Source organism: Rhipicephalus sanguineus, chromosome 7 (genome assembly GCF_013339695.2).
Source record: "Rhipicephalus sanguineus isolate Rsan-2018 chromosome 7, BIME_Rsan_1.4, whole genome shotgun sequence".
Classification (NCBI taxonomy): domain Eukaryota; kingdom Metazoa; phylum Arthropoda; class Arachnida; order Ixodida; family Ixodidae; genus Rhipicephalus; species Rhipicephalus sanguineus.
Genome location: NC_051182.1, coordinates 107,654,736 through 107,662,608, shown reverse-complemented (window position 1 = coordinate 107,662,608; position 7,873 = coordinate 107,654,736).

Sequence of the window (7,873 nt, the reverse complement as noted above, 5' to 3'; positions counted from 1 at the left end):
CGACTGTTATTGACTGCTGCTTTGAAAATGGGCTGTCATTTAGAGTGATACACTCTAAAATTGCTGAAACCTTTTGAAGAAATATGGAAAGGGGGGCAGGGGGGATGTCCGACTTGGAGATGTCGATTGACGATTGTAATCGCATGGAAGGATGCTTGTATCAATTTTATCCTGCATTTTGTATGTTTCCCCGTGGACATTCCAACGCCATGATACAAGCTGGAAAGAAGGGCTTGATGAGTTTGTCACATGCCCTGCAATGGTGCTGCACACACTATACTTCAAGGAGGGGAGGTGGGGAGATGGAAAAATTTCACCATCTCCCACTAAAGGGAACCATGTGTGGATGCGAAGCAGCGCATGGGTCGACTTAAAGTTCCGTTCATCACGGGCACCTTGCCCAATGTTAACGCGTCCTTGCATGTGAAGCACACCATGAATTCACTGTAGTTGCTGTTACTCTTCCCGAACTCTTGTTGGAGCACGCCACGCGGGTTTATCGCGCGTCTGCAGAATCTCGTTCCGCAACGCCATCCCGTGATTGCTGAGAGAGTGTAAGGGGCAGAGGCTACAGTGTCTTACCCAGCCCCTTACACAGGCCCGAACGCGCTAGCGCGTGCCAGCGCGTTCTGACTAGGATACAACGCGTTGGTTCGTCGCGCGTCTGCATAATCTCGTTCGCCGACGCCATAACATGATTGCTGAGAGAGTGTAAGGGGGAGAGGTCACAGCGTCTTACCCAGCCTTTTACACAGGCCCGAACGCGCTAGCGCGTGCCAGCACACGTGGCTTTTTCTGGATTGCGCCAAGCTAGGACAGCATACGGCAGTCCGGGCCCCTAAAGTGCTCTGCACGTATCATCATCAAGGCAGTCGAAGAACAAGACGAAGACTTCTCCTTGGCGCGAGGGCAGTGACTATTCCGACCCCGTGAAAATAGCGCTTCGTTATTCTGACCGGGTCAAAATAAGGAAACGCTATTTTCACCATACTTGGCTTGGATCCGTAGATAAGTGTGGCTTTTCGAGAACGGCGTGTCAGGCAACCTCAGATGCGCTCTTTTTGTTATTAGTACACTGTATTGTTATGAATGCGTATTTTTTTGCGTGTGTGTGATCAGCTGTACACAAATTATACGTAATTTGTTCTGGAGGAGTGCTTATTACGGTGTTCTTATGGTGGCTGCGGACACATCGTTGCCCGTGTGCTTGTTGAACGCGAATGGTGTTTGCAGCCCTGTGTGCTGGTACTGAGGTTCGCCTGAACTTGCACTGTCACTACGTGCTTCAGCGTTATTTGTGATCGATGATATTTGATTTAATCTCGTATGGTTCGTGTGCGGTGGCAGCTTTGTAGTAATCCGTTTGTTGTACTAGTTTTACTGTGTTTGAAAGTATGTTTTTCACTGTGCTTGATCATTCGCTTCAGCAACCTGCTTTTGATTGTTTTGCCGCGTATTCGTCGAATATGTATCAATGAATGAATGAATGGCACTTTATCGGTCAACGGGGCCGATTTTCTTTCTCAGTTAAGCCATGCCAGCGTCAGACAATGTAATTTCGATTGCGGTCTTAATCGCGATTGAAAAATGCAGAAGCGCGTCGTTTGTGCTTGAGAAATTCGAATCAAATCGAAAGTGTCCGTATGGCACTACTCAAGCCTCATACGATCGATAGTTGTATGTACATAAAGAAATGTTCGACGCCTAAGTATTTACGTGCAGTTTGCACCCAGAAGGTTCCCCTGCACACGGATGCCGCATGTTCAGGCGTGAAATCGCACCCCTGTAAGCAACAAACAAGCTAGTATCAAGCCCTTTAAATATCAAAAACCAGATAATTTTTTTTTTTAGTGTAACAAATGGAAAGCGTCCATGAAACAAAACTCATCCTACTGCCACATGCATGCATAGATGTGTGAGCAACAGGCAGTGTGCCTACCTAAAGAAATCTGGGATTGGAAAGCAAATATTAATTGCAGGCGGAAAAAAAATTCCCTGCATTTCCATAGGATGACAGCACTTGGGCAAAAAAAAGCATTGAAGAAGTGGAGACTTTTTTTAATGCATAGACACTGCCGTACAGGCACGTAATTGACAGTTTGGGACTTATTTGCGGCTCCTTACGTGTATGTCATTGACCCTCAGTTGGTTAATGGACAAAATGTCATTGTGAACAAACGAAAGTGAACTGGTTCTAACTGCCTAATCGGCTCATTCTCCAAAGCAATGTAATAGCTGACCCAAAGTTTCTTTTCGTTGAAATCAACCTTTCCTTCTTAGTCAAATGAACTCTGTAGGGAGGTCAAGTTCTCTTATGAGCGAGATGTAACTGAACATTTGATGTTTCCTCTTCTTTAATGATGTTGTTCTTTTTAGTGTTGTACGTGCAAGCCAAGTGTCCTATCTTGGAACAACTAAAGCAGCTTGTCCTAATATGACGACAATACTAGGGTTGGTGCCCTTGGCCACCTCTGCAGCATGTGGGCTGGGTTTACAGTGCAGTTGCTGTCTTATGAGACAACGTAGCCTCCTGGCAAGACTTGTCCCTTTGTTTCCATTTGGTGTCCAGACTGACTGGAAGGAGCTTGATTCTACATAAGTGTCCTTCGCAAGTGACTTGATGCCCACGTTGCCGGTGGAGGTCCCTCATGGCTGGTTGTTCCTGACACTAACATGATAGCATTGCTATGGTGTGCCCTTTGGCAGCTTTCATGGCTTCAGCAATGGTGGAAGTTTTGTTCCATGTTAAATCATTGCCATCTTCAGTTTGCCAGCAGCTAGCTTCAGATGCTTCCACAGTGCACACACACGACTAGTTCATCGTAGAGCTGTATATATATGGCTCAGGTTCATCTCTTTGTGCTGAATGCAAAAACTTGCCGTACATGCACTTTATTGCCAACAACTCTTGATTACCTTGTATGCACTTATGGGAGCCATATTCATCTGTAACAGCACACTGTGTCTGGTGTGTGATACTTCAGAAGGAACAACTTCAGCTGCCGACATTTTAAATGCGATGTATTTTTTCGCAAACCAGGAGCACTTTGAGTGTTTCTATCTATCTATCTATCTAGCTGCCTACGCCTGGGTGCTCTCGTGGTGGACGCCTCCTTAACTTGGTGTAGACCAAAATTGGTATGGGAGGTTAAGAGGGTGTGACGAATATGACTGTCTGGTCTAGACATGAATAACATGAAAATCCTGTCGCGTACATCATCAAATCCTCTCCTCCAGGCATGTGTGGCACATACCCGTATACCACGGGCCGCAGTATGCGGGTATGCGCCACAGGTGATTAACAAGTTTATATCTACGCTGGAATGGCGGGAGTTTAAATGCAAGAGTGTTCAGAAAAACCGACATCGGCAGCGTCGACCCTATGAATGCAAAGAATAAAGATCAGAGTCCCAGCAGGAATCGAACCCAAGCGTTCTGCGTGGCACAGGTATTCTACCACAGAGCCACGCCAGGTCTTGAAACTGCTTTGGAAAAAGGTTCTGTGCAGCATAATGTCGGTGCAACATCAGTTGTGGTTGGAGTGCTGGCTGTCTAATTTTATAATAAAGCAATAAACATTACATATGTACTCCTATGTTACAGGCGTGATGTCAGGTTAACGTCAATTATAGTTCCAGTGTTGGCTCCACTTTTATAGCAGAGCAATAAACATTACATTTGTTTTCCTGTCATTCAGCAAGCTATATTCAAGCGTTGCTCGAACCCGGAGGAATATGTTAACGAATGATATTCACATCATAACACCGTAGTGTGCACTTCGTTTCGATGATACTGGCGCCTGTCACCAACGTGAGTGCTGATGTTGCATCAGATCATTCAAAAATGCCACTAGTCAACATTCCTGGTAAGCCCGCGATGCGCACACAACTAATAAACTTACAAAAACACGCCGATCCACCTCGTAATGTTGGCTCAAGGCCCAAAAATGCAGCATGAACAATTACTCGCCAACTGCTTCGCATGAAACCGATTCCCACAAGGTGTGGAATCTGCCGAATTGCTTTTCTTTTTAAGGCTATCGACAAACATCTAATTGCATAGCATCAGGCGGCACTGTATTCCAAGCACTGTGATTAACTTGTCACTGTTTTGCTTTTCAGAGAAACTATTCACTTGAGCAAATGTATTGAAAAGTTCAAAATAGGTTTCAAGATTACTCTTTAATGCACAATAATGATAGCTTTTTTACCTTCTCTGCATCTGGAACAGTGAGAATTTTACACGTGTCCGCAACCACTGTTACTCACAATCCTATCCTCCCCTTCACATTTTCGGTACCAGGCATACAACAGGCAGATGACTATTTTTTTCAGCAGTAGCTTGCTGCAACATCAGCAGTAAGGAAATAGACACGCACTCCCATGTCCTGTTAGTTATACAACTTAATGTTGCTGCTAGCATACTAGAGAACAGTGCCCACCAAATACACAGCACACACATGTGCCTTCTGATAAGTACCTGGAGAATCTTAGTGCTGCATGCTCAGTCCATTTCTACTACTCGCTATTTGCCTTGCATGAGGGTACTTAATATATTAAATGAATGTCTAATAATGATTCACTTCCAGAAGCTGGATTGCCACATGCATTGACCTGCAAGTCAAAGATGCGCTTGAATTTTATTGTGCTTCACATCACTGCAGGTAGCAGTAGAAGGTGCATTGTCATTTAATGTATGGCAGACGCTGTATCTTCTCACAGGTAAATTTATTGTTGTCCTCTCCCAATGGACTTGAAAAGCACTGGGTTCAATAAACCACCTCTTGAAAATATTTCTCAAAGTATTGCTGCTATTACCTGTGCAATCAGGTCGAGCCATTTCCAAACCTGCCCATACTCTACAGCTAAAAAAAATCAAGATCAAGACCACGAGTTGTGCTCTACCGATTACAGCATTGCTTTGCCACATCACACTTTTCATTAACATTAATGGACTCATTTACCTATTTCTCATTTTCTGCACCCAAACTTTTAAAGCATTAGACGCTGGATACCTTGTCTGGAATTAAGCATTTGTGCCTGGAGACCCTTACAAAGTGGCTTCTAACAGGCCTACCTGTCTTATTTCATCATTTGTTTACCATGCTGCCAAATTACTGACACACCTTCATTCTTGGCTTCTTGCTGGACAAGCTTGTAAGAACAATAAATTTGTATTTCATTCATAGTGTGTATGAAAAAAGTTGGTTTCCTCTAGCTCGTACCTGTCAGCTTCAAAATAGGATGTGAGTCTTGTGTGCCTTGAAATAAAACGATATCGTGCTGACTGCTGCCTTCGTCAACGTCATGACCACGTGACAATATTCATACCCTTGTTTCCTCTGGCTTTGTTGATGCCAGGGGCACATGCATAGTCCCTGTACTACTCTAGCCATGTGTGAAACAGAGCAAAGAAAAACACTGTTCTCTATGGTAAAGGTTCATTCAAACAAGCCCAGTAGGGAGTAGGGATTAGGTGACAAACTGCTCGCAGGGTTATTTTCTATGTTGAACAGAGTGATGTGATTGCATCAACAGAGTACAGATAAAAACCAGAGACCAAGGTAAGAAGAAATATTGCATCTACGCCCTTCTGAATGTAATTATTTCCTTTTGTTATGACTAAATTATCCAGTCATTATTTAGCATGTATCTATATGCTAAGCACTCTTCTGATACACAAAAGTGCCAAAATATCCTGCATCAAGTTAGGGCTGTGCTTGCTGGGTCGCATTTAGCAGGTGTCTTAATTAGTAGACTGCATTTGCATGGGCTGGATTAAGCTGTGCAATTCTTTATGAGGAAGAAATTGAACAGCACCATAAAGACAAGCTTGGGAGAAAATTATGGACACAATACATGTTCTACATGTTGCCGTCTCTCTATTTCATCTACAGCGCTGTTCGATTCTCTCCTGAAAAAAGCCATATTCACTAATACACCTGCAGTGTGTGCTACCAAGCACATTCCGAACAAGTGCTCCACACAAACTGTATAGGGACATCTCATTTCAGAGTCAAGTATAAGCATAAGCTCTCTGGTACATATGCATGGGTTCTATAATTTAAAAAAAAATCACAGCATATCCACGGAGTGAATGATGATGAGTGGGCGAAGCTGCGAAGGTTCATCGGTAAACCGTGAATCTTCCGTGAATTCTGCCCAGTACATCATCACCGACGTGAGATCGGGCGCGTTTATACTAAAGGTTCAATGAGTTATGACGACTTGCAGCGCACTTTAATTTTACATGTACGCTGTGAATTTTCATTGTTTAGAAAACCATTGCTTAGAAAACATCTGGCGTCTTTCGTTAAGCAGCTGGCGTCTTTTCGTTTTGCTTTAGAAACATCTGGCATTCTTTCGTTTTGCTTTTACAAAACATCTGGCGTCTTTTGTTGGTTTATTTCATCAATCAACGGCGTTTTGAACAAAATTTTTATTGTTTAATCACGCACAGGAGAAATCTCACCAGGCACTACCTTGGAGGTAAAGAATGGCTGCTAATGGGAATGAGAGACAGAAGAAGTCGGCTTTTAGCTAACGCTGCGAATTTTTTATTGTTCAACAACGCACAGGAAAAATCTCCCACCGGCACCACCTTGCAGGTCAAAGCGTAAGACTGGTTACATACTACGCTACGAGGGACGAACGGGTGCCGCTATAAGGAGCTTCGCCCCTAAAAAACTGAGTAGAAAGTTAAATGCATGCCAGAAATTCTAAAGCTGGAGAGAAAGGTTTCAAGATGCTAAGTATGCAGGTGTGATGGGAGCGATGTGTTTGGGGATCGAGGCCGTTCCAGCCTTTGGCTGTGCGATGGAAAAACGATGATGAGCAAGGGACAGTATATGCGCACTTGTGCGAGCAACGTTAAGTGGATGGCCTGTGCACAGTGAAATGCACGAAGGAGGTCGATTAATTGTTAGGTCTATGGCGAATTAAACTCTTACAGAATTTATGATATAAAGTTCGCGATACGACAACAACGTGCTAGAGCATGGGTTCTCAAACTGGGTTCCGCGGAACCCAGGGGTTCTGTGAAGAGCATATCTTAGGGTTCCGCGAGCGGCCATAACGAATACAACCCGCTCCCGTTTCAGTTCCATTAGCAACTAATTTATTTATTTAGACACGCAAATTTGCTGCCCGCAAATTGCGGGCAGCGAGAGACCCGCGTGGTAGCAGAATTAAAGGCTCGTCGTCTAGTACGTGCGTGCCATGAAACTTGCACGATGCGGACCCGTGGTGAACGCGCGAGCGCTGGTAATTCATGCTCGTGAACGTTCAAATTCCAGTTGAAACGGCAATTAGTGACTCATGGCACGTCGGCTATCACGTGGCAACGTTTTCATACAGGATGATTTGGCACTGCTCTATGCCGGTTTTGTAAACGAAACGTGCAACGAGCGCTTTGATATGCGTAAGAGCCGTCACTTCGTGCCGGCTGTGGGCACACAAGCATTTAGGCTTAGCTTTACGACCAGTGTATCGGTCGATGGCCGCTCCGCTATGCGATTGGCATGCCTCCTTTTTCGTTTTGCAAAAAATAAAACAGGCCTCTGTACGTCCGGCGCTTCGTTTGCGTGAACACATTGCTTACGCTGCGCGGTGCCTGAAGCATATATGCGCTTTACGCGACTCGCGGAGCGGCGCGGGGAGGGAATCGCAAGTCTATGTATTATCGGGAGTTCTACATCAACGGCGATTGCCTTCGAGAAAGATAGGCCAACGCGGGCAATGTTAATACAGTGGTTGCACAGGCGTCATATCCCCCTGGTTTCGATTGTCTTCATGCTCAATAAAAAGTTAGGGGTTCCGCGGCACTCTGGAAAAACCGTGTTGGGGTTCCCAAAGCCAGAACGTTTGAGAACCCC